The sequence below is a fragment of the Muscardinus avellanarius genome (genome assembly GCF_963383645.1).
Source record: "Muscardinus avellanarius genome assembly, chromosome: 1".
NCBI classification, from domain to species: domain Eukaryota; kingdom Metazoa; phylum Chordata; class Mammalia; order Rodentia; family Gliridae; genus Muscardinus; species Muscardinus avellanarius.
Genome location: NC_137786.1, coordinates 101,171,392 through 101,185,839, shown reverse-complemented (window position 1 = coordinate 101,185,839; position 14,448 = coordinate 101,171,392).

Below are 14,448 nucleotides of genomic sequence, written 5' to 3'. Positions count from 1 at the left end.
ATACATTCAAGAGAGAATGCGGGCCACCTCGAGATGAGGAAGACATTTTGGGGAGTTCAGGGTTCTCTTCTTATCGGGTACTTTCGTGAGGGGTGGGCTCAGTCCAGTAGTCCCAAGGCGGTTTATGGTGGGCAGGTGGTCTGGCAGCCTTAGGGTGGATGAGCTCAGTCCAGTAGTCCCGAGGCGCTTCCTGATGGTTTGTGGTCTGGCAGCCTTAGGGTGGATGATCATTAGTTGATTGATGGATAAGCTGGGATATCCTAAATTATAGGTTTTCTCAGAAATATTGTTAACTCTAGGATCTACAGGTTTCTCAAGAATTTATGGTAGAGTCAGGCCTGGGAAAGAGAACTGGTTTGTGGACTAGAGGCTGAAGCACTTCAGCTCCAGGTTCTTATATTGAAGTTATAGTTTTACTTTTCCTTCCTGTCTGTCTCCTTTCTAACTATTTATTTCTTCTATCCTACATCATATTCATTTGGGGTTTCACGCTGCAATCATCTGCCACTGTGCAGGATTTTATCCTGTGGGAAACTTAAACTGCAATGTGATAGGCTGGAAGTCTGCCATGCCAGGAGAGGGTCTGACTTTCCTTTCAGGAAGGCTTTCTTGTTCCCCCCCCCCCTCTGTGCAATCTTATTTTTCCTATCTTACTACCTAACATTTCTGTCTCAAGAACTAGAGGCCCTGAAATCAATTAGGGGACATGGGCAAAAGTCCGTCCTCTGTAATTTCTTCGAGCTGGACAGAAATGTAGACACGTCTGGGCCTGCTGCTCTTGTTATCTGCCAGGGCAGGGCATAGATCTTTCCCGGAAGGCAGGTTGGCCCAGGAGTCCCTAAGAGTAGTCAACGTCCACCTTAAAGAGGGGTTGGCAGTCCAGCACCAGTTTTGTTTGAAGTTTGGTAGCCTGGAGTAAGGAAGAAACAAGCTTTGTTAGCAGGATTAGGAGACAAGGCCCAAGGATTAAGTGTGGGAGTATTGTGGCTAAAGGCCCCAAGAAGGGCAAAAGCTGTCAGTACTGTGTTTTTTTTTGTTGTTGTTGTTGGTGGTGGTGGTTTTGTTTGTTTGTTTGTTGCATACTGGGGATGAAACCCAGGGGCATTCTCCTTCCATGCTACACCCTAGCCCTATTTTTTTTTGGGGGGTGGGTCTAGGGATGGAACCCAGGGGCATTCGAACTCTGACTAACACCCCTTGCCCTATTTTTATTCTTTATTTTGAAACAGGATCTCACTAAGTTGCGGAGGGCCTTACTAAGTAGCTGAGGCTGTCCCCGAACCACGATTAGCCTCAGCCTCAGCCTCAGCCTCCCGGAGCAGTAAGCACAGACTAGGCAGGTCCTGAACTTAAAAGGACATTTGGTGTCTTACTTGCTAGGTCCAAGGTTGCCCTGGGTTCGATCCTTTGAGGGTGATCTCTGACACGGAAGCCAACTAAAGTGAAGGGCACTCTTAGTCCAGGGCCAGTAATGGGGAGTCTGACCCATGGTCCCTTCGGCCTGTCTCTCCCCCAGGAATCTGGCCTGTGCGTAGAGGACAGGGCGCTTGGGGCCCTTTGTCTCCTCCAGACATTTGCTTCACCAGCGTCCGCACAGCTTTCCAACGTGACTGGCAGTTCCCTGGGGAAGGGTCTCCTGGGAGGGTCAACCTGGAGTTGGCTAGTAGACTGTTAGAGCAGCCGATTGTTGGGCCTGTCTCTCCTTTCCTGTATATCCTGGTCTTGGTTATAAAACACCAAGGAGGCTATTTTTCATGTCTGAGGCAAATTTGGTGAGGAATTTATCAGAACGCATGCACCTTTAGGGAGTTAGGTCTCAGGGTGGTGTCTTCAATAAAAGCCTTTTGAGACCTCTCCAAAGGCTGTGTAATTGTCATTGAGGCCTTAATCTATGGTAGCCATTTTGTTGTAATTTATAGGCTTACCTGGCTTTGCTATATCTCTCAGTACAACCCAGGTGATTTCCTGCCTAAATTTTTTGTCAATGGTAGAATACCAATGGGAATGAGGTAGAGAAACTGCAATAGTCAAACATTAAAACTCTGTAATAGCCAGGCGTGGTGGTGCACGCTTATAATCCCCTAGCTTGGAAGGCGGCAGAGACAGGAGGATCGCATAGGTTCGAAGCCGGCCTCTCTGATTTAAGAGACCCTGTTTCCAAATAAAAATATTTAAAAAAATAGGTCTAGGAGTGTAGCCCGGAGGTAGAAGGGTTTCCAGAAACCCCAGTACCATGCACACACACAAAAAAACCCTCTGTAATATACCATTTAGGGTCATTTGAAAAAAAGTTTTAGATACTATTTTACTTAAAGTGGGAGCCTCTATTCTGCTTTGTTTTTTTTTTTTTTTTTTTTTTTTTTGGAACCAGGGATCAACGCTGTACCAGCAAAGCAGGCCTTTGCCACTGAGCTAAATCCCAGCCCAGGGAGCTTCTATTCTAATAGGTTGGCCCTTTGGGCCTGCCACCTCCTATAGAGAACATATCTGAAAAACAGAAGAGCCCAGCATGGAGTGGGAGAGGCCCTTGTTAGACTTGTGAGTTCCCTGGGAGGCCTTTGTTAGGCTGTGAGTTTCCTGGGAGAAGGGCAAAAGGCTTGGGGTCAGGGGTCTAGATTCCTAGGGTAACTACATCAGGGGTTTTGTTCTATTACCTGCATTAGGCCTCAAAAGGGAAGATAGGAGGTTTAACAATACTATAGGGAATCTCATTTACCAGTTCTGCAAAAGGCAAGGCTGTCCCTTTAAGTCATAAGGCAAAGATGTACAGAACCAATGGTGTCCATATTCTCTGTCATGCCAGTAGAGATAGCTAGAGTACAGTGTTAAAATCAAGGCTTCCATTTAAGAGCCATGTTTTGGTTTTTTTTGTTTGTTTGTTTTTGCGATACTGAGGATGGAAAGCAGGGGCATTCTACTTCTCAGCTACACTCCCAGCCCTATTTTTTTTTTTTTTTAATTCTTTATTTTGGAACAGGGTCTCACTGAGTTGCAAAGGGCCTCATCAAGTAGCTGGGGCTGGCCTCGAACCTGCATCCTCCTGTTTCAGCCTCCCAAATGCTGTGGTTACAAGTGTGTGCCACCATGCCGGGCTTCCAGAGCCGTGCTTCTTGATTATTTCATTGGTACTGAGACCAATTTGTCTTACAAAAGAACATGAACTTTTTCTAGAATACATCTGGAAGGGAATCTGAAGGTACCCCAGAAGTACCAAGGACACGTGTTCCAAGGACACGACTTTGGGACTCGAGAGAGTAGGTTTCCCCTCCTTCCCTCAGGTATATAATCTTTTGTACCCGGGGCCCTCAGGGCATCCCTTTGGACCCCGAGAAAGCCTTGCCGGATCCTGAACACCTGCCTGCCTAGTCTTCTCTTGTTTTTCCTTGCCATGGGAAGAGGTATTATTTGTTAAACCTTTTAATTTTCCCAAGAAACATTTAATTCAATTTATCTAATTTATTTTTTACTTATTTATTTTTTTACTTATTTATTTATTTTTGCGGGTCTGGGGATGGAACCCAGGGGCATTTGACCTCTTACTACACCCCCAGCCCGCTCGCTTGCTTTCTTTCTTTCTTTCTTTCTTTCTTTCTTTCTTTCTTTCTTTCTTTCTTTCTTTCTTTGTGGTACTGGGGTTCCTGGAAGCCCTTCTACCTCCAGGCTACACTCCCAGACCTATTTTATATTTTTTATTTGGAAACTGCAGGGATTACAAGCGTGTGCCACCACGCCCGGCGTTAATTCTTTATTTTGAAACAGGGTCTCACTAAGTTGTGGAAGGCCTCACTAAGCAGCCGAGGCTGTCTGTGAACCTGTGATTCTCCTGTCTCAGTCTCCCAGGTACTGGGATTACAAGTGTGCACCACCATGCCTGGTTAGGATCCCAGGTTTGAGGACAGCTGCAGCAAGCAGTAAGACACTCAGCAACCTAGAGAGACCTTGTTTCAAAATGAAAATAAAAATAAAAGATGGCTGGCGGCATACCTAAGAAGTAGAAATCCCCTGAGTTCACCCTCCCGTACCAATAAAAATAAGTAAATAGTGCCGGGCTTGGTGGCGCATGCTTGTAATCCCCGCGCTTGCGAGGCGGAACAGGAGAATCATACAGGTTCGAGCCAGCCTTGCAGGCTTAAGTGACGCTGTTACCAAATAAAAATATTATAAAAAAATAGGTCTGGGAGTGTAGCCCGGAGGTAGAAGAGTTTCCAGGAACCCCAGTACCACCAAAATAAAAAGCAAATATATATACATATATATATATATATATATATATATATATATATATATATTTTTTTTTTTTTTTGGTGGTACTGGGGTTCCTGGAAGCCCTTCTACCTCCGGGCTACACTCCCAGACCTATTTTTACATTTTTATTTGGAAACAGGGTCTCCTAAGCCAGCGCGCGCGGCTGGCTTCGAACCTGCGTGATCCTCCTGTCTCTGCCTCCCAAGCGCGGGGATTACAAGCGTGCGCCACCACGCCCGGCAAAAGCAAATAAATATTTAAAAATAGGGCTGAGATATAGCTTGGAGGTAGAATGTCCCATAAAATCCCTAGTACCACAGGAAAAAAACTTTAGATTTTTAGAAAGGGCTCAGTGTAGACAGGGGAATTGGCCTATGCCTTTTATTTTAGTACTTGGGAGGCTGAGACAGGAGGATCACATGTTTTAGGTCAGCTTAGCAACTTGGTAAGACCCTGTTTCAAAAATTTAAAAAGTAAATAAAGAGTCCGGCATGGTGGCACACACTTGTAATCCCCGTGCTTGGGAGGCAGAGACAGGAGGGTCGTGCAGGTTCGAAGCCAGCCTCGCTGGTTTAAGAGACCCTGTTTCCAAATAAAACATAAAATAGGTCTGGGAGTGTAGCCCAGAGGTAGAAGGGTTCCATCCCCAGTATCACTAAAAATAAATAAATAAGTAAAAATAAAAAATGAGCCAGGCGTGGTGGTGCGCGCTTGGGAGGTGGAGACAGGAGGATCACACAGGTTCAAAGCCAGCCTCGCTGGCTTAAGAGACCCTGTTTCCAAATAAAATATAAAATATGTCTGGGAGTATAGCCCTGAGGTAGAAGGGTTCCATCCCCAGTATCACCAAAAAAAAAAAAAAAAAAAAGAAAGATAAAGTAAATAAAGGGCTAGGGTTGTAGTTGTAGCTTAGAGGTAGAATGCCCCTGGGTTCAATACCAAGTACAATACCAAGTATGTAGAGTGATTTGGGTACTCCTAGGTTCAATCCCAAATACCAATAAGAAAATAAATAAATTACAAAAGAGACAAAAAAAAGTGCAGCTAACCCATGTAATCCATGATACTATTAATACTATTGGTAATGTACTTCCTTTTTTTTTGTACATGGGATTGAATCCCTGGCCATTCTCCAAGATACACCCCCAACTCTGTGTGTGTGTGTGTGTGTGTGTGTGTGTGTGTGCATATGTCTATGTTACTTGGGATTGAACCTAGGGACAGTCTACTTCCAAGCTACAATCCCAGTCCTATTTTTATTATTTATTATTTTATTTTATTTTATTTTATTTTATTTTTTTGCGGGTCTGGGGATGGAACCCAGGGGCATTCGACCTCTGAGCTACACCTCCTGCGCTATTTTTTATTCTTTATTTTGAAACAGGGTCTCACTGAGTTGCAGAGGGCCTCACTAAGTAGCTGAGGCTGTCCATGAACTGCCATCCTCCGGTCTCAGCCTCCTGAATGCTGGGATTACAAGCGTGTGCCACCATGCCGGCTCTTTATTATTATTATTATTTTATACAAGGTCTCACTAAATTGCAGAGGGCCTAGCTAAATTCCTGAGGCTGGCCTTGAACCTGTGATCCTCCTTTCTCAAATTCCTAAGTACTGGGATTACAGGTAAGCATCACTACACCGACTATATTTTATTTATTAATATTCTTTTATTGGTGAATTATAGTCTCATCATGTAAATCATATTGACAGTGACATACATGCACATAGCACTTGGTAGCCCCCCCCCCCCCGGTGTTTTCTTTTTCTTTCCTTTTTTTTTTTTTTTGTGGTACTGTGGGTTGAACTCAAGGACATTCTGCCCTAAATTGAGGAATACCTCACTAAGTTGCTAAGCTGGCTGCGAACCTGCGATTCTCCTGTCTCAGCCTCCTAGTACTGGGATTACAAGTGTGTGCCATCACGCCCAGTTCACATTTTCTTTCTTTGTAATGTCTTTATTAAATTTTCATATCAAGGTTATGCTGGCCTCATATCATAATTGGAAAGTGTTCCCTCCTCTGCGTTCTGAAACAGTTTCTGTAGGATTGTTATTTTTTTTCTTCCTTAAATAAATATTTGATAGAATTCACCAGTGAAGCCATCTGGTCCCAGAATATTCTTTGGAGAGAGTTTAATAGTAAATTCTTTTTCTTTTTTCTTTTGGCACTGGGATTTGAACTCAGGGATATTCTATCACTGAGCTCTGCTCTTAGCCCATATATGTATGTATGTATGTATGTGTATGTATGTATGTATGTATGTATGTATATATGTATTTCTTTTTTTGTCTGTAAGGTACTAGGGAGTAGAACCCAGGAGCTTTTCTACCTCCAGGCTATATTTCCAGACTTATTTTATATTTTATTTGGAAACAGGCTCTCACTAAGTTGCTGAGAGCCTCAGTAAGTACCTGAGGCTGGCTTTGAACCTGTGCAATCCTCCTGTCTCAGCCTCCCAAGCACAAGGATATAAGCATGCACCACCATGACCAGCTGTATTTCCATGGCACTGGAGATTGTACTCAAGAGGCCTCTAGCTCTCATTTACATTTTTATTTTGAAGCTTGATCTTGTTAAATTGCTATAGGTCTTGCTAAATTGCTGAGGCTGTTCTATTATATTTTTTTGTGGTACTGGGGGTGGAACCCAGGAGCTTTTCTACCTCTAGGTTACACTCCCAGACCCATTTTTGTATTTTATTAGAAACAGGGTCTCACTAAGTTGCTGAGAGCCTCACTCAGTAGCTGAGGCTGGCTTTGAACCTGTGTGATCCTCCTGTCTCAGCCTCCCAAACACTGGCTGGGGCTGTTCTAAAACCTTCCATCTGCTTGTCTTTATCTCCCAATTACTGGGATTAAAGGCATATGCCACCATGTCCCACTATAAATTTTATTCTTTTACTAAGTATGGGGCTATTTAAATATTCTAGCCGGGCGTGGTGGCGCACGCTTGTAATCCCCGCGCTTGGGAGGCAGAGACAGGAGGATCGCGCAGGTTCGAAGCCAGCCGCGCGCGCTGGCTTAGGAGACCCTGTTTCCAAATAAAAATGTAAAAATAGGTCTGGGAGTGTAGCCCGGAGGTAGAAGGGCTTCCAGGAACCCCAGTACCACCAAAAAAAAAAAAAAAAAAAAAAATTCTATTTCTTCTTGTGTCAGTTGTGATAGTATTTTTTTTTCAAAAAAATTGTTCAAGCTTGTTATGGTGGCATATGCTTATAATCCTAGTGCTTGAGACTATGAGATAGGAGAATCACAGGTTTGAGGCCAGCCTCAGGAATTTAGTGAGACCCTCAACAACTTAGCAAGACCGGGTGTGTGTGTGTGTTTTGTTTTAGTTTTGGTACTAGAGAATGAACCAGGGGCATTCTATCTCTGAGCTACGCCCCCCCCCAGCCCTATTTTTTTTTTTTTTTTTTTTTTGGTGGTACTGGGGATAGAACCCAGGGGCTTTTCTACCTCCAGGCTATATTCCCAGACCTATTTTCTATTTTATTTGGAAACAGGGTCTAAGTTACTGAGAGCCTCACTAAGTAGCCGAGGCTGGCTTCGAACCTATGTGATCCTCTTGCCTCAGCCTCCCAAGCTCTGGGATTATAAGCATGTGCCACCACGCAGGGATTTTATTCTTTATTTTTAAACAATGTCTCACTGAGTTGCAGAAGGCCTCACTAAGTAACTGAGGCTGTCCAAGAACCGCAATCCTCCTGTCTCAACCTCCCAAATGCTGAGATTACAAGCGTGTGCCACCATGCCCGGTTTGTATGTGTGTTTTATAGAACCCAGGAATAGTTTATCTCTGAGCTATACCACCAGTCCTATTTTTATTGTTTAATTATTTTATTTATTTATTTTTGAGGTACTGGGGATAAAACCCAGGGGCATTGTACCTCTGAGCTACACCCCAGCCCCATATTTTAGTCTTTAATTTTTTAATTTTTTAATTATTATTATTATTTATTAATTTTTTTTGGTGGTACTGGGGTTCCTGGAAACCCTTCTACCTCTGGGTTACATTCCCAGATATATATATATATATATATATATATATATATATATATATATTTTTTTTTTTTTTTTTTTTTTTTGAAACAGGGTCTCTTAAGCCAGGGAGGCTGGCTTTAAACCAGCGGGATCCTCCAGTCTCAGCCTCCTAAGTGCAGGGATTATAAGCATGCGCCACCACGCCTGGCGATTTTTTATTTTTTCATTGTGGTACTGGGGATGGAACCCAGGGACTTTCTACCCCCGAGCTACACTTCAGACCTACTGTATCCCCCCCCCGCCTCTCTCTCTCTCTCTCTCTCTATATATATATATATATATATATATATATAGTGTGTATGTGTGTGTGTGTGTGTGTGCGTGCGTGCGTGCGTGCGTGTGTGTGTGTGTGTAACCCCGGGCATTCTACCTCCTGGCTACAACCTCTTCCCTATTTTTTGTTCTTTATTTTGAAACAGGGTCTCACTGAGTTGCAAGTTGCAGAGGGCCTCACTAAGCAGGTGAGGCTGTCTGCAAACTGTGATCCTCTGGTCTCAGCCTCCTGAATGCTGGGATTACAAGCGTGCGCCACCATGCCCGGCCTGGAGAACTTTCAAAACAGGGGTTAGGGGCCAGGCATGGTGGTGCATGCTTGTAGTCCCAACATTCAAGAGGCAGAGACTGGAGGATTGTGGTTCGAGGACAGCCTCAGCTACTTAGCAAGGTACTTCACAACTCATTGAGACGCTATTTCAAAAATAAAAGGACTAAAAAAATAGGGCTGGGGGGTGTAGCTCAGAGGTACAATGTCCCTGGCTTCCATCCCCAGTACTGTAAGAAAAGGGGGTATTAGGGCTGTAGCTTGGAGGTAGAATCTTCCTGGATCCAATCCCTATACCACTAGCATGGTGGCACACACCTGTAACCCCAGTACTTGGGAGGCTGAGACAGGAGCATCACAGATTGGGGGACAGCTTCAGTAATTTAGCGAGACTTTCAGCAACCTAGCAAGACCCTAAAAAGGCTGTGATGTAGCTGGAGGGTAGAATGCCCCTGGGTTCAATTCTCAGTACTACAAAAAAGAAAAAAAAATCTCTACTACCACCACCACTACTACTACTACTACTACTACTACTACTACTACTTCTACATAAAGATTTTCCCTTGGCAAAGGTGTCCAAAAACAAAAAATAAGCTGGGCATGGTGGCTCATGCCTGTAATCCAGTACTTGGGAGACTGAGACAGGAAGATCACAGGCTTGAGACCAACCTCAGAACTTAGCTAAACCCTAGTTCAAAATGAAAAATAAGCTGGGCGTGGTGGCGCACGCTTGTAATCCCCAAGCTTGTGAGGCAGAGACAGGAGGATCGCACTGGTTCGGAGCCAGCCTTGCTGGCTTAAGAGACCCTGTTTCCAAATAAAAAAAATTAAAAAAAAGAAAGGTCTGGGAGTGTAGCTCGGAGGTAAAAGGGCTTCCAGGAACCCCAGTACCACCAAAAAAAAAAAAAAAAAAAAAAAAAAAAAAAAAAAAAAAAAAAAAAAAAAAAAAAAAAAAAAAAAAAAAAAAAAAAAAAAAACACCAGATTGGGTTTGTAGCTCAAAGGTAGCATGCCCCGGGTTCAATTCCCTGTACCACAAAAATAAAATAAAATAAGATAAAATAAAATGGGCTGATGCTGTAGATTGAGGTAGAATGCCCCTGGGCCCTGGGTTCAATTCCTAGTAACACACACACACACACACACACACACACACACACACACACACACATCAGAATAATGGTTCAGAGCTGGGTGTGGTGGCACACACCTGTAATTGCAGTAGTTGGGAGGTTGAGACAGGACTATCACAGGTTTGAGGCCAGCCTCAGCAATTTAGTGAGACCCTGTTTAAAAATAAAACATAAAGTAATATTGCTGGGGGTATAACTCAGAAATAACGCCCCTGGGTTCAATTCCTGATGTCTCTGTCTCTGTCTCTCTTTCTTTCTCTCTCTTTCTCCCTGTCTCTCTGTCTCTCTTTCTCTCTCTCACATACACACACACCAGTGGTTCATTAAAGGAATTGTTCTTTATTTTACATTGTACATAGCCACTCTATCTTGTTATATAGTGCAATTTGGCATGGGTTCAGCTGAGCAGTATTTGTTCTCTTGTTGGAGGTTTGTGCTATATCATGTCCTACTTCATAGGAATTGCTTAAAAAAAAAAGACACTTAGCTAGCCAAGTGTGATGGTATACGCTTAAAATTCCAGTACTTGGGAAGCCAAGACAAGGAGACTGCAGGTTTGAGGACAGCCCCAACAGTATAGTGAGACTCCTTAGCTAAACCCTGTTTCAAAACAAAAAATGAAAAGAGCTATGGATGTAGCTCTGAGGTAGAATGTCCTTGGGTTCATTCCCACTACCCCATCCCCCAAAAAAGGAGGAGGAGGAGAAAACAAAGCCAAGCGTGGTGGCACATGCCAGTCATCCCAGTACTTGGGAGGCTGAGACAGGAGGATCGTGGTTCACAGCCAGCCTCAGCTACTTAGTGAGGCCCTCTGCAATTTAGTGAGCCCCTCTTTCAAAATAAAGAATAAAAATTTGGGCTGGCTGGGCGTGGTGGCACACACTTGTAATCCACGCACTTGGGAGGCGGAGACAGGAGGATCCCGCAGGTTTGAAGCCAGCCACACTGGCTTAAGAGACCCTGTTTCCAAATTTTAAAAAGTATAAAATAGGCCTGGGAGTGTAGCCCGGAGGTAGAAGGGCTTCCAGGAACCCCAGTACCACACACACACACACACACACACACACACACACACACACACAAAATTAGGGCTGGGATGTAGCTCAGAGGTATTCTACCCTGGGTTCAATCCCCAGTACCACAAAATACATACATACATACATACATACATACATACATACATACATACCTAAGTAAGTAAGTAAGTAAGTAAGAAGCGCTAGGGGTATAGCTCAGAGGTAGAATGTTCCTGGGTTAGTTTCCAATACAAAAGAGAGAAAAGAGAGACAGAGAAAGCGGGACGTGGTGGTGCACGCTTGTAATCCCAGCATTCAGGAGCTGAAACAGGAGGATTGTGGTTCACAGACAGCCTCAGCTACTTAGTGAAGCCCTCTGTAACTTAATGAGACCCTGTTTCAAAATAAAGAATAAAAAATAGGGCAGGAGGTATAGCTCAGAGGTCGAATGCCCCAGACCTGCAGAAAAGAGAAGAGACAGACAGACAGACTAGCTTCACCACCTGACTTTTTTTTTTTTTTTTTTTTTTTTGGTGGTACTGGGGGGTGGAACCCACCCAGGGGCTTTCTACCTCCAGGCTATACTCCCAGACCTATTTTATATTTTACTTGGAAACAGGGTCTCACTAAGTTACTGAGAGCCTCACTAAGTAGCTGAGGCTGGCTTCGAACCTGTACGATCCTCCTGTCTCAGCCTCCCAAGCGCTGGTATTACAAGGGTATGCCACCACGCCCGGCCACCACCTGACTCTTACACACACTTTTTTTTTCTTCCCAGTACTGGGGATGGAAGCCAGGGGCATTCTACCTCCGAGCTTCATCCCCAGCCCTATTTTTTATTCTTTGTTTTGAGAAAGGATCTCACTGATTTGCAAAGGGCCTCACTAAGTAGCTGAGGCTGTTCGCGAAATGCGATCTTCCTGTCTCAGCCTCCCAAATGCTGATATTACAAATGTGTGCCACCACACTTTTTTTTTTTTTTTTTGTGGGTCTGGGGATGGAACCGAGGGGCATCCAACCTCCGAGCTACACCCCCTGCCTGTTATTATTCTTTATTTTGAAATCGGGTCTTACTAAGTTGCAGAGGGCCTCATTAAGTAGCTGAGGCTGTCCACAAACCGCGATCCTCCTGTCTCAGCCTCCCAAATGCTGGGATTACAAGTGTGTGCACCACACCCAGCTCATGCCCCGCTTCTTACACACTTTTTTGTGTGTGTGTGGTACTGGGGATGGAGCCCAGGAGCATTCTACCACTGAGCTATATCCCCAGCTCTAATTTTTTATTCTTTATAATTTCGAAACAGGGTCTCACTCAGTTGTGAGATCCTGTTTCAAAAATAAAAAAGGACTGGGGGTGTAGCTCAGAAATAGAATACCCTTGGGTTCAAATCCCAGTTACCCTCCCTCCCCCCAAAAAGGAGAGGGGTGCTGGAAATATAGCTCAGAGATAGAACATTTCTAGGTTGAATCCCAAGTACCAGTACCACAAATGAATAAATAAAAATTAAAACTCCATGAATGTCTGGTTATATGTGTATTAGAACATGAATAGAAAAGACGGGTGTGTTGGCCAGGCATGGTGGTGAATGCCTGTAATTCCAGTATTTGAGAGGCTGAGACAGGAGGATCATAGGTTCAAGGACAACCTCAGCAAGTAGTGACTCCTATCAACCTAATAAGACCCTGTTTCCAAATAGGTCTGGAGGTGTAGCTCAGAGGTAGAATGCCTTTGAGTTCAGTCCCTACTGACACAAGAAAAAAGAAAGAAAATAAGAAAAGAAAAGAAAAAAAGCAATAGGTGTGGTGGTGCATGACTATAATCCCAGTACTTGGGAGGCTGATAAAAATAAAATAGGGTTGGAGTGTAGCTCAGAGGTAGAATGCCCCTGGATTCAGTCCTCAGCACCACAAAAATAAATAAATATATAAATAAATAAGTTGCGCATTGTGGCACAGGCTTGTAATCCCAGCATTCGGGAAGCTGAGACTGGAGGATTGTGGTTTGCAGACAGCCTCAGCTCCCTTGTGAGGCCCTTCCAACTCAGTGAGATGCTGTTTCAAAAAAATAAATAATTAAATAAATAAAAAGACTAAGCTGGGCGTGGTGGCGCATGGTTTTACTTTACTACTTAGTGAGATCCTTTGGAACTCAGTGAGACCCTGTTTCAAAATAAAGAATAAAAATAGTTCTGGGGATGGAGCTTGGAGGTAGAATGCCCCTGGGTTGCATCTCTAGTATAGCAAAAAATAAATAAATAAATAGACTAAAATATGGGGTTGGGGGTGTAGCTCAGAGGTGCAATGCCCCTGGGTACCTCAAAAATAAATAAATAAATAAATGAAATAATTAAACAATAAAAATAGGACTGGTGGTATAGCTCAGAGATAAACTATTCCTGGGTTCTATACAGCACACACAAACTGGGCATTGGGCGTGGTGGCGCACGCTTATAATCTCAGCATTTGGGAGGTTGAGACAGGATTGCAGTTCTTGGACAGCCTCAGCTACTTAGTGAGGCCTTCTGCAACTCAGTGAGACATTATTTAAAAATAAAAAATAGAGCCGGGCGTGGTGGCGCAGGCTTGTAATCCCAGCATTCGGGAGGTTGAGACCTGGAGGATCACAGTTCGCGGACAGCCTCAGCTACTTAGTGAGGCCCTCTGCAACTCATTGAGACCCGGTTTCAAAATAAAGAATAAAAAATAGGGCAGGGGGTATAGCTTGGAGGTCAAATGTCCCTGGGTTCCATCCCCAGACTCGCAAAAATAAATAAACAAATAAAAATAAAAATAAAGAATAAAATCCCTGCGTGGTGGCACATGCTTGTAATCCCAGCGCTTGGGAGGCTGAGACAGGAGGATTGCACAGGTTCAAAGCCAGCTTCAGCTACTTAATGAGGCTCTTGCAACTTAGTGAGACCCTGTTTCCAAATAAAATATAAAATAGGTCTGGGAGTATAGCCCGGAGGTAGAAAAGCTGAGGGGGCTAGTAGCTCTTGCCTGTAATCCCAGTATTTGGGAGGCTGAGACAGGATTGCAGGTTCAAGGATAGCCTCAGCAACCTAGCAAGACCCTGTCTCAAAACAAAAAATAAAAAGATCGGCCAGGCATGGTGGCCCATGCTTGTAATCCTATTACTTGGGAAACTAAGACAGGAGGATGGCAGCCTCAGCTACTTAGTGAGACCCTCTGCAACTTAGTGAGACCAATTTCAAAATAAAGAATGAAAAATAGGGCTGGGAGTGTAGCTCAGAGGTAGAATGCCCCTGGGTTGCATCACCAGTATTGCAAAAAAATAAATAAATAAAAATATTTGGGGTGTAGCTTGGACATACATTGGTTCATTCAGTCCCCAATACTGCCAAAAATAAAAAATAAAAAAAACTGGATTGGGTACCAACAACAAAATTAAGTAGATAAATTATTTGTCTTTATGGAGTTCCTTAAATCACGCCATTGACTCCCAGGATATTCC